A 13963-nucleotide genomic window follows, 5' to 3' on the forward strand; every position below is an offset into this window, starting at 1 on the left:
ACTCACCTCAGCCTCCCAAAGTGCTGGGATTACAGGCTGAGCCACCAAGCCCGGCTCAATTTTCCTTTTCTTAAAAGAACATTAGTCATAATGCATAAGGGCCCACTCTAATTACCTATCTCCAGATAAGGTCACATTCTAAGGTTTTGTGAGTTAGAACTTCGACATACGGATTTTAGGGTGGCACAATTCAACCCATAACTGCATATAACTACATATTATACTACATAACTACATATATAATATATATGTAAAATTTCTGCGAACCATTTCAGAGTAAATTTACAGCTAAATATTTCAGTATATATCTCCTAAGAAGAGGACATTTCTTTTATATAATTACAGTAAAGTTATCAAACTCAGAAAAATTATCATTAATGCAATATAATTAATAATAGTCCATATTCAAATCCCCTTTGTTTTGGCAATTATCTATATTATAGCCATGTTTTAGTTAACCAAGATCCAATCCAGGATAACACTGTATTTTGTTGCCATGACCCTTTAGGTATCCTTTAATATGAATAGTTTTTTCAGCCTTCTTTTGTCTTTTGTGATACTGACCTTTTTTAAAAAAGAGTAGACCTGATATTTTGTTGAATGCCAACTATTTTGTAGAATATCTTGCTATTTGGGTTATCTGATAGTATACATTTACACACACACATACACACATAATATTATATATATATATAATTTTAAGAATAACATAAATTTATATTGCAAAACATTGCTATGTGTACCTATTGGGAATATCACACTAAATTGTGAGTGCTTTAGTAACATGAATTGGAACATGAAGAGAAGAAAATGAAACTCTTTGCACATATAAACTGATATTTTGTTATCAAGACTATTGCAATCAAGCTGATACAAAGGATTTGACATGAGAATGTGTCTCTTTTCTTATCTAAATAGTTTAGCTACTCAAATCCTTTTCATACTCTGAAACTGTGTCCACTTTTTGGCAGTGGTAAAACCCACAAACTTTCTCTGTGTTCAGATATATAGGGGATGCAAAAAAAATGTATACACATTTTGGCCAGGCTCGGTGGCTCAGCCTGTAATCCCAGCATTTTGGGAGGCCGAGGCGAATGGATTGCCTGAGCCCGCGGGTTCAAGACCAGCCCCAGCAACTTGATGAGACCTCGTCTCTACATTGCATAAAAAACTAGCCAGGCAGGGTAGCACGCACCTGTAGTTCCAGCTACGTGGAAGGCTAAGGCAGAAGGATCGCGTGAGCCCAGTGGGTTAATGCTGGGGTGGCCATTAGCGTGCTATTGCACTCCAGCCTGGGTGACAGAGTAAGACTCCAACTCAAAAAAAAAAAAATGTATGCACATTTTAAGTATGACGTTTGCTCAAAAGATGGCATTAATCAAATGAATATTAGTGTCACCATGCAACAGGAAGGACAAAGAAAATGCTACCGTAATTTAATTCAACTTTGAAAACTAATACTTAGATAACATCTCTTAAAATGTGTATACTTTTTTTGGCACCCCCTGTAGTTGCCTTTTACTCTGGGGACATAGGACAAGAAACATGAAACATTCTACTGTGCCTTGCGTAATGTTTTTTCTTTTGTTTTTAACAAGAGCAGATGATTAGAGCTACTTTTTCCATTATGACAGTGCCAAGCACCAGATCCTGAGTCACATCCGTATATTTTAAAAATAAAATGTATATGTGTGTGTCTATGACATGTGCAGTGCTCTGAAGTACAGTGAACAGGACAGGAGTCTTTCTGGACTGGATGTAATGATGGCACTGATTTTCTCTTCTAATTTTCTCTTTTTTCTACTTATAAAATTCCTTTTAGACATATGTTCATCCTTTTCCTTCCATCTTTCAAATTATTTTAATATTTCTTTCATATTTTTATTTGTTTTTCTCTATTCGTTGCATTCTAAGTAATTCTTTAAGAATCTATTTTCAAGTTAACTAATTTTCTCTTCAGCTGAGTGTAATCTGCTAATTAATCTGCTATTTAATTCTTTATTTTTAGAAGTTCTTGTTTTTTCTTCCAATGCGTTATTTTCTTTCAGCATCTTCTTTTATTATGGTTTCTAGTACTTCCAACTCTGTAATCATCTTATAGGGACTTATTTAATACTGTTGGATTTCATCCTTATTTTTTATTTCAAGATTATTCAATCATAATTCATTCTTTTATGTTCAGGTCCTTTCCTCTATTAAAATATCTGACTCTAACTCATGGTGGATTCTTTCCTCATATTTTAAAAACATTTTAATATGAGTTTATATTTAGTTAAGTGTTTTTTCTTCCTGTAAGATTTTTTTTGTTTTGTTTTTGAGTTGAGTGTCTCACTCTGTCACCCAGAGTGCAGTGGCATGATCACAGTTTACTGCAGTCTCAACCTTCTGGCCTCAAGCAAACCTCCCATCTCAGCCTTCTGAGTAGCTAGGACTACAGGTATGTGCCAACATGCCCAGCTAATTTTTTTTATTTTTTGTAGAGACAAGGTTCACTTCATATTGCTCAGGCTGGTCTCGAATTCCTGAACTCAAACAATCTTCCCACCTTAGCTTCCCAAAAGGCTGTATTTACAGATGTAAGTCACTGTGCCTGATCACTTATTATAAGATTCTTGTGATACCTACATTCTTAATGTGTTTCTCTGGAATAGTTTAAATTTTTTTTTTGCCAGCTTTTCCAGGATTGATGTTGTCCTTGACATAGGATTGGGGTCCTCAAAGTTGGGGTCCTGGTCAAGACGTTAATGCATTATATGAGGGGCAAGGTAAGGTAGTAGGCAAAGTAATTGTCATCTTGGTTTTAGTTGGTTCTAACTGGTTCTTAACCACATCCTGTTTTTTTCTGTGGAGGTTCAGAAAACCAGGCTATTCTTGGCTTCACATAGGAAAGAATTCAAGAGCAAGCAACCAAAGTAAAGCAAAAATTAGTTTATTAAAAGAGGAATAGAAAGAAGGCTACTCTGTAGGCAGAGCAGCCCCCATACATTGCCAGGGTTTAAATTGGAAAATTAAAGTAAGTTTATTGAAATAACAAAGAACAGCTGCTCCATAAGCATAGCAACTTGGGCTGGTCTACAGGAAGAATAGTAGCTGTACGCTGCTGGGGTTTTGTTTGTATAGTTATCTCTTGATTATATGCTAAGCACAGGGTGGAATATTCATGGATTTCCTGGGAAAAAACTGGAGATTTCTAAGAACTGAGTTTCCACCCAGTTTGTTACTATATATACGTAGGGTCAGAACTGTCAGGGCACTGGAGGGTGGGTTATTTAGCATGTTAATGTATTATATGAAGGGCAAGGTAAGGTAGCAGGCAAAGTAATTGTCATCTCAGACATTTAGCTGGTTCTAATTGGTTCTTAACCACATCCTGTTTTTTTCTGTGGAGGTTCAGAAAACCAGGCTATTCATTTGTCTGGAGAAACAGTTTCAGCTACTGGTCTTGAAAAGTTAGCCTTGTTTATAATAGGAAACTAGTCCTACCAAACTCCCATTCATCCTGACTCATTTTATATGAATTACTCGACTTGGGGTTTCTTGCATTATGCAAATAATATAAATAAGGACTGAAAACTCAAGCAAAAAATTCAAGTTTGAGATTTCTATCTCTCACAGGCAACTTCTTTTTCTCCCACCCAGAGTCGGAGGCAGAGACAATTTTCTTTTCTATCTTCCTGGAATGGTAGGTTCAACCTAAAAAGGGCCTTAATTTTGTGTTAGTATTTCAGTTCTATTGCTTCCACCTTGAGTGAGCCTAAGAGTTCGCTTCCAGTCCTTTTTGTGGGTACAATATCTGTAGTTTCACTTTCCATGGTTTCAGTTACCCACAGTCTATCATGGTCTGAAAATATTAAATGGTAAATTCCAGAAATAAACAATGTATACGTTTTAAATTGTGCACCATTCTGACTAGCATGGAGAAATCTCATACCATCTCCCTTTGTTCAACCCCGGATGTGAATCATATGTCCAGCATATACATAGTGTCTATGCTACCATCCCATTAGTCTCTTCATACCCCTCTTAGTTATCAGATCAACTGTCTAGGTATCGTGCTGCTTGTGCTTAAGTAACCCTTATTTACTTAAAAATAGCCCTAAATGCAAGAGTGGTGATGCTGGCAATTCAGATATGCTAAAGAGAAGCCATGAATTGCTTACTTTAAGTGAAAGTTCTTGATTTAATTTTTAAAAGAAGAAGAAAAAAACAGTATGCTGAAATTGCTAAGATCTATGGTAAGAACAAATCTTTCTGTGGAATTGTGAAGAAGGAAAAGGAAATTGGTGACAGTATATATAGGGTTCTGTACTGGCTAAGGTTTCAGGCATCCTCTGGGGGGTCTTGGAATGTATCCCCCATGGATAATGGGAAACTACTGTATTAAAAACCAAAGACCTTAGCTGGTGACAGTCATCTATGACAACATTGTTGCTAAATCCAGCGGACTCTTTCTGTCTTCTATATCCCTATGAGAGATCTGGCATGCATTCTATACTCAGTTAATGAATGTGAAGTGAATAAATCTAATTTGACATCAATTTGCCACCTCTACCCCTCATACAATTTTTTAATTTCCTTGACTCTGCTAACAAACTTAAGTGAAACCACAGGGATTTTCTTTTACCTCTGAATACTCTTCCTCAATCTTCTTTCAGATCTGTTTTTAAATGTATCCATTAAGTGTTTTTACTTCCCAACCATTCATTCTCTCTTCCTGGCTAAACCCACACATTCTCTTATTTTTAGCTATCACCATGTGCTGTGGGCTAGAGTCTTTGTCTGTAACTCAGATTTCTTTTCTGATATCCAGACTCCTATAAAACTCTACTATGTGATGCCTAACAGGTAACTTAAATTCAAATGACCTCAATTGAATGCACAATTCACTCTCCTTAATTTACCTTTCCTCCCACATTTTCTATCTCACACCTCTGAGGTAGAATTCTTGATGTTATCCTTCATTAGTGTTTTTTTTCTCACCCAAAACTGATATTCAAATCCTATGAATTATGACTCTTAAACATGTCTTAAATCTGTATTTTTTCTGTCCCTATAACCAATGCTTAATTCAAACCCTTATCATGTCTTATCTATATTATGACAATGGTCTCACTGCAACTTCATGTTTTAACTTTTCTTCCTTACATTTTGCCTCCAACCCACTCTTCACCCTCTTGCCAGTTTAATTTTAAGAATTAAATCTAGTCATGACATTGATTTAAAATCCTTTAGTATCTCCATAATTGCTCTCAAGATGAAATCTACTCTCAGTATGGCATTCAATGTCCCTTCTTACTCTTTTAGACTCATATCCCAACACTTTCCCCTTGCACTATATAATTCAGCCAATTCTAAACTACTTACAATTCTTTGAATGAGTATTTGCACTTATGTAGCATTTGCTGATTTACTAACCTGGATTAGGACTCATCACAGCACTCATCACAGTGTTTCACAATTTCTCATAATTAGAGACACTATGTTATCTACGTATCCTCAGCACTTAATAACAAGTCTAGTGCATACAAGGACTTCAATATATATCAGATGAATAAATATAAACCTTTATTTTAATATCTCCCCATTTTTCTTCTACTATCTACTTGTTAATTAGGTGTGTAACTAGTAATAATGATACAAATGTAGAGATATTAGAACATATATATTTGAAGAAATATATCTGAAGATAAGAATAACGTAATGAATAACAGCAATAACAGGTTGTGTAGGTACCTGATGTCCTAAAATAATCTTGATTTTCAAAAATACATAGTCTTTTAACAGCAGTATTTTCCACATACCAATACTAAGTATAGTTTTACATGTATACTCTTCAAACCTTGAATTGTTATTTCCGAGAAATGGTTACTTAGATAGGTACTAGCTTTATGGTCGATGGCAATATGCCTTGGAAATTTCTACAGTTACTTGCACAATGCTTCAATATTTGGGAATTCTATTGCTATCTCTTGCCCCAATTCCTTCTCTAATCTGAGTTGCCCACAGCTCAAAGCAATTGTCTAGCAAAGACTTGTATCAACAACTAGAAATAGACTCTGCACTTCAAAATTATGAATCCGTTGCAGAGTGAAAAAGGCCACTGACTTTTCTTGTATTATGGAACATTGCTGTTACCTCCATTTCTCTTATAAACATATGACTAAATTTTATCACCAGAATGCAGTTATAGGTCTTACATAATGATAAATAATGGATTGCAATAAAATTTCATTGTCATTTGAAACACTATTAATATTTCTCTCTAAAACATGTAGTTTTATTTAGTGAAACTGAAGATCCCCCACCAAATATGAGAAATTGATTGAATCTGCACTGTTTTAAACATAAACAGGCTGCCCAAGTAAGTGAGTATAATCAGTTAAACTCTGAAAAATGGGTACTCTGTAGACACCACAATTCACATATTTGTTTATGAATCCTGCTTGCTACTCTCTATTTCATTTCAGAGAAGAGGTAGATTGCTGCTGGGGTTTTTTATGGCAACGAACTGTGCCATAGCACATTCTAGTAAGCAAGTGCTATATATTGCTTTGCTTTCCAGTCCTAGGCTCATACAGAGATGTGGGGAAAAGAATTGATTTTTTAAAATCTTTTAACAGTTCTGTTAAGTGAGTTGTTCATAGGATTAGAGCTTCTTTTTTTTTTTCTTTTTCAACTTTACCTTTTCCTTTCACTACTGATTTTACTTTGACATAAGAAGAGGTTAATGGAACACTCAGTTCTTTCCTTGTTCTTGCATTGGTCTTTGACAATCATTGTTTGTACAGTCTTCTTTCTATCAGTTTGAGAGGATGCTATATACTCTTGAATAACCCCTATGACTGAACTTATATACTCTTCAAGACAGCTAATACATTTCCATTACTCCTGAAACCTGTGAAACTTCTGACTCTGGGTGTTCTTATGAGCAAGGGCAACCTTTGTCTTCTCTCTTCATACACCGCCCAAATCTTTGGCACTTAGCAAGAGCAGCTGCATGTATGTGCTTATTCTGAGAAAACAAACTAGCTTCTCTCACCTAAGCAAATGACCTTGTTATTTATAGTTGCTGTCTGGCTTTGATTCTTTTAGCAAAAGTAAAACATAAAATGTGTTCTTTACAGTTAAATCTATTTGAGTTGTCATCTTCCCAGTGCCCCCTACCTTTTCAGGGGAATAAATTGCTTTGTTTTCTAATGTCAAACTTTTCTGGACCAATTTTTTTAAACACTTTTCCTGGAATTCTAAATATCTCCTGGTTCTCAAATATGTGCATAATTCTCCAGTCCATATTCAAATTATGAAGGAAAAATGTCACTGGACTGGTTCTCAAAATAAGTAAAATATGCACATATTTTGTTGGAGAGAAAGAGGAATTAATTTTAAAAATACCATCAAGTCTTGAAGGAGTAATGTTTTACAAATATAATAACCAAATGTTATTTATCATTTTGTTGCTTTGATTTCTTTGTTTTCAGAGCTTTGACGTTTAGAGTCAGCCTAAAAAGTTAGAATAAGTCTTTGAAAATTGTTTCCAAAATCACCCCAGGGAAGGTGTTGAGTCATAGAGAACACACCTTTTCACCTTTTCACGAATCAGGATAAGTCAGCTTGACTGATTCACTGTCTGACCAGTAGGCAAGGTATAAATCATGTAGCAAAATGTCAGTTGAAATGTTAGTGCACTTTAAGGTCATCTCTTGAATTTTTAGTGTGTGTCTCTATCATCTTCAAAAATCCTCAGCACTAAAACACAGTTTAAAGCAATGAACATTTACTCTTCATTACCTCTCTTTAGAAATGTCTAAGCTACATTGTATTCAACTTCACATCAGAACCAGTATAGTAAAAATTAATGCATGGAACACAGCAATAGAATTTAGTGCTATATCTGTTCATCAGATTGGAATCAATTTAGCAAAGATAAAGCTCGTTTCCTACTCTCCTCCAAAACAAACAAACAAAAACAAAACTTAAACAAAGGAAAAGTGCAAGGATTTTACACAATGACAAAAAAGGTGTTGAAATTAACAAATATAAAAGTAATGCCAATTACTTAGAGAGTCATTTTTATTCCCATAAGAATGACCCAGATGCTTCATTAATCTAGGAGATTTGTCATATTTTGGCAACAATTCAGAAGACAGTTTCTTAAATACTTTCTATTTAAACATGTTATCAAACTGCATTTTATTGGTGTTACTTTTAATGTGTGGAAGTCAGGCTAACAAGACAGTCTGAAATAATTTTCAAATAAATTTTTCAAAATCAACTGTACAGTCTACCATCTTATAAAATAAATTCAAAAATATAGGGCAAAAATCATATGGATGGCAATTAACATTCAAATGAAGTAACAACTCAACATGGTAAAGGAAAACAGTGGCAATCACTACAGCTAACTTTGAAAGTTGAGTATGTGGTGCTACCTAACACTTACTACCATGGTAAATTTAAGGAGTAATTATAACAATTTATCAAGCATTTGCTGAACTGCTGTATACAATATTCTATGCACTATTAAATGTCATTAGAATGTAGCAGTTCAAAATATTTGGGCCTTTCCAAAACTCCCAACTTTAAAAATATGTTAAGGTAACAATAGAAACCAATTACATAATAGTTGATTATTATCTTGAAGTCATTTAAGTAGAAAATCTACTCTTGCAAAAATAAGAAATGAACCACTGCTATCCACTGACTATCACTGTGATTCAAATGCAACTTAGGTGGACTTTGTGGTACTCACCATATCCCCAACATCTAGACAAGTGCTTGACACAATAATAGGCACACAACCAATATGTGTTTAATGAACTCAACCAATATGTGTTGAGTGAAGACATATCTAGAATTGATTACTAATTTAAATGAACAATGGAACCTTATGACCCAACTCTGAAAAAGGTCAATGTGAATGAATAGAAATACATTGAATGGCGCTGAAATGACACTGATTGAAAAGCTAACACGGTTTATAAACACTTTGCAGAGAACTATAACTCCAGTCCTATATTTACTGTGTATTTGTTCTCTATATTATAAAAAGTCAACTATAAAAGAGAATTGGCTATATTAGTTTGCTAGGGCTGCTATGACAAAGTGCCACAGATTAGCTGGCTTAAACAACATAGATGTATTCCCTCACAGCTCTGAAGGCTAAAAGTTCAAGATCAAGAAGTCAGCAGAGTTGCGTTCTTCGGAAGCTTCTCTTTTTGGCATATAGATGGCCATCCTTTTCCCAAGTCTTCACGTGATCTTCCTTCTGTATTTGTCTGTATTCTAATCTCTTCTTCTAAAGACATCAGTCAGATCAGATTAGGGCCCTCTCTGATGATCTCATTTTAACTTAATTACCTCTTTGAAGACACTATCTCCAAATACAGTCATCTTCAGAGGCACTAGGGATTAGGACTTTAAAGTGTGAGTTTTGGGGGGACACTATTCAGCCCATAACACCACATGACATACAAGATGGAGTATGGTTATATGACAAATGAGCAACATATACAAAATCTCAAAATACAAACAATTTAGGGTGTGAGTCATCTACTTAATTTTCAGTGATCACAGGGATAAATGAAAAGATAATAGAAGATAACACACAACAAAGTAGCAATATAAATTATATTCACAAATGCTAAACAGTATAAATTATATTCACACATGCTGAGGAACTTAGAGAAAAGACATATTTAACATAGGTATTAGGGAACTTTTCCTGGAGTAAGTCCCTTTTGTTGTTTGTTTGATTTTCAGTTCTATAGTTTCTTAGTAAGCATTTCAAAGGTCTGAAAGAGTTAATATTTCCACAAGAAATGATCTTCTCAACCAAGACAAGTCTTTTAAATTTTTTATTCCCATGGAATCATATCTACAAACTCACTGTAGTATATTATGATTTTAAGGAGTTAGGTGAGTCTATTTTGGATCCCCAGAGTATTTGTTACTGATTTATACACATCCAAAGAGCCTCAATATAAAGTTGTGTGATCATGGTACTTTAGTATGTGAAGTGAATAAATACTAAATATTAGGGGGAAAAGCTACTATATAATAAAAGAAAAAGTTAAATTTTCCTGATATTACACATACAGTCTAAGTGAAAAAAACTTTGGTTTTCTTTTCTAATTTTTGTCAAATTAGTTGAGGATGAAGGATAAGGATGAAGTTGTAGTCTTTAAGTACTAAGTTCAATCATGTCTACCAAAAAACACCCTTCATATTTACACTAATTCAATTATCCTATAATATTACATAATAAAGTAACACCAATTTGTTACATTTTCATGTGCTTCAAAATTATTTTTATAGAAAAGATGAAAGTGTTTCAAAGACCTTATGATGACCCAACTTGAAAGTCATGGGAAGTTTTCTGGACAAAGAATAAATTAGTTCTGAAGGTAAAGAGTACTCAGACAGTGAAACAGACAATATGTCTCATCTTGATTCATGAAAAGGTGTCTTTATTACTCAACACCATCCCTAAAGCAATTTCGGAAACAGTTTTCAAATACTTCTGTAATATTTTAAGGCTGATTCTGACATTGAAAATTGTAAAACAAGAAATCACAAAACACTGTTTAAAATTGCTTGTTGTCATTTTTATTTTATTTTATTTTAAAGTTTTTTGAGTCGGAGTCTCACTCCGTCGCCCAGAATGGAGTGCAGTGGCCACTCCCAGCCACCGCAGCCTTGACCTGCTGGGCTCCGGCGATCCTTCCGCCTCAGCCTTCCGAGTAGCCGGAATTACAGGCGCGCGCTACCACACCCAGCTAATGTTTTGACTTGTAGAGACGAGGTCTCGCCAACTTGCCCAGGTGGGTCTCGAATCTGCAGGCTCAGGCAATCCACTAGCTTAGCCCTCCCAAAGGGCTGGGATTAGAGGCTGAGCCACTGAGTCTGGCTTGTTTTCATTTTAATATCTATAAAAATTAATAGAAGTAGTCACTGGCTATATCTTTCTTAGTCCTAGCAAGTGTGCTGAAAGAGCTACCGAAATGTTAGATTTTTCTTTTCTGAAGTCAAGATACAAAGCCTTAAAAGCAAATTCTCTGTGTGTTCACTTGAGTAGTGAGTACATTATGATGAGTGTTTCTCGACCCCACACTTCCATGCATTTTCTCAAGTACAGTTGACTTTTGAACAACATGGGTTTGAACTGCACAGGTCCACTTATATGAGTATTTTTTTTCAATGAAAGTTACACCAAGCCGGGCTCGGTGGCTCAGCCTGTAATCCCGCGCCTTTGGGAGGCTGAGGTGAGTGGATTGCCTGAGTCCACGGGTTCGAGACCCGCCTGGGCAACTTGGCGAGACCTCATCTCTACAATAAATCAAAAAATCAGCCGGGCGTGGTAGCGCATGCCTGTAATTCCGGCTACTCCAAAGGCTGAGGCGGAAGGATCGCCGGAGCCCAGCAGGTTGAGGCTGCGGTGGCCGGGAGTGAACACTGCACTCCAGTCTGGGCGACAAAGTGAGACTCCAACTCAAAAAAAAAGAAAGAAAAAGAAAGTTACACCAAACGTGCCTGCCTTTCCTGTCTTCCCTTTTACCTCCTCCACCGATTCTACCTCTGCCACCCCTGAGACATCAAGACCAGCCCCTCCTCTTCCTCCTCCTCCTCAACCTACTCAATGTGAAGATGATGAGGATGAAGAACTTTATGATGATTTGCTTTCACATAATGAATAGTAAATATATTTTCTCTTCCTTATAATTTTCTTAATAACATTTTGTTTTCTTTAGCTTACTTTATTTTAAGAATATAGTATATAGTACATGTAACATACAAAATATGTGCTAATTGATTGTTTATGTTAATAAGACTTCTGGTCAACAGTAAGCTATTAGTAATGTTTTATGGAAGTCAATATACATAGATTTTTGACTGTGTAGGGGTTGATTCCCCTAATCTATGTGTTATTCAAGGTTTGACTGTAATGACTTTGGGGACTAAATTGATAGCCACACTCCTGAGATTGATAAAGCAAAGAATAATTTACTCTCACATTTCAGGTCTAAAGCATTTTGTTTTCTTCATTGGATGACCTGGGAGGCTTTGGAGCTTCAAATGCAAGCCCCTTAGACTGAAGGGTGGGAAAGAAATTTTTAAAATTTCTGTTTGACTGTGCACGATGGCTCAAGCCTATAATCCCAGTATTTTGGTAGGCAGAGGCAAGAGGATTGCCTGAGCTCAGGGGTTTGAGACCAGCCTGAGCAACGTGGCAAGACCTTGTATCTACAACAACAACAACAACAACAAAATCAAAAAGTTAGCTGAGTGTGGTGGCACATGTCTGTGGTTTCAGCTTCTTGGAAGGCTGAGGTGGAAGGATCACGTGAGTCCAGTAGATCAAGGCTGTGGTGGCCCTGAGTGTGCCACTGCACTTCAGCCTGAGCGACAGAGTGAGACTCCAACAACGGCAACAAAAAAAGAACAAACAAACAAACAAAAACTTCTGTTTTAGGAGTCTGTTTAAGGTGCTTAATTTGAAAGACCAATAAGGTGGGTTAAGGTAAATGAGTATAAATTGTTCCTATTGCTTGTAACAGTTAGATCTGCCTCTTGAACTCCTTAAGAATCTAGATTTAGTAGTTCCTGCTTATATAACCAAGAGAGTTCAGAGACAAAGTAATTCTGAGTTCAAACAACAGCAAGTTGCCATGGTGGGTCATGGAACCAGGTTTGTTACAAAGGCTAACAAAACAAAGAAAGATTTCCTGGGAAGTGACTTAATAGGTCCTAATCTTGATTGAATTTCAGCCCAGTAAATCAAGTATTTCTTCACTCTTTGGGTGCTAAACCAAGGTCAATCTAAAACAATAACTGAAATTCAAAATTATATAAAGATAACATTGATTAACCAATCAGTTTGTTAGTTGGGAGGACTGAGACTTTGAGGAATAGAGCATAAAACCAAAAGGCTTTTATGGGGGAATGTGAGAGAGATGTGTCACATAAAAAGTCTGGAGACTGTAGAGACATCTTTTTTCCTTTATGTCTCTTACATTCTATGTCTAATTCATCAGGAAATATCATCGGTCTACCTTCAAAATATATCCAGAATTTGTCCATTTCTTACTCTCAACTACCATCAGGTCCTTACCACCACCATCTGCAATAGCTTCTCAACTGGTATCCCTGCTTCCCTCCTTCTTTTTCTATAGTTTATTGTTAACTAAGAAACCAAAGTGATCTTTTAAAAATGAAAATTGGACCCCATCATTCTTCTGCTCATAATCCTGCAAAACATGCTGATTTCACGCAGAGTTAAAGCCAACGTACTTATAATAGCCAATGAACTCCTTATATGATTCAATCCCCATCATTTCTCTCACATCTTCTTACGCTATTCTCCCACTCATTCACTCAGCTCCAGTCATACTGGCTTTTTTTTTTTTAATCTCTCACACATGCCAAGCTTGCTATCTTCTTAGGAGACTGTTTCTTTTGCTTTCAGAGTTTTCTTCCCCTAGATATCTATTTGTCCAATTTACTCACCTCATTCAAGTTTTTGCTCAAATGATTTTTTCTGGATGAATAAAGGCTGCCTCGATTAACACATTGGCTCTTGCAGCCCTCTGTATTCTACTCTACCTTTTTTTTTTAAATTTATTGTAGAGATGAGGTCTCGCTGCCCAGGTGGGTCTTGAACCTGCGGGCTCAGGCAATCCACTCATCTCAGCCTCCCAAAGGCGCGGGATTACAGGTTGAGCCACCGAGCCCGGTTTCTCATTTTCTTTTTTTAAGAGTCGGAGTCTCACTCTGTCACCCAGGCTGGAGTGCAGCGGCACGCTCACGGCCACCACAGCCTGGACCTGCTGGGCTCAGGCGATCCTTCCACCTCAACCTTCCAAGTAGCTGGAACTACAGGCATGTGCCACCACGCCTTGCTAATTTCTTATTTATTTATTTATTTATTGTAGAGATGAGGTCTCGCCAAGTTGCCCAGGCTGGTCTC

This window comes from Carlito syrichta, unplaced genomic scaffold (genome assembly GCF_000164805.1).
Source record: "Carlito syrichta isolate Samal-C Ts95f unplaced genomic scaffold, Tarsius_syrichta-2.0.1 Scaffold316004, whole genome shotgun sequence".
Lineage (NCBI taxonomy): Eukaryota > Metazoa > Chordata > Mammalia > Primates > Tarsiidae > Carlito > Carlito syrichta.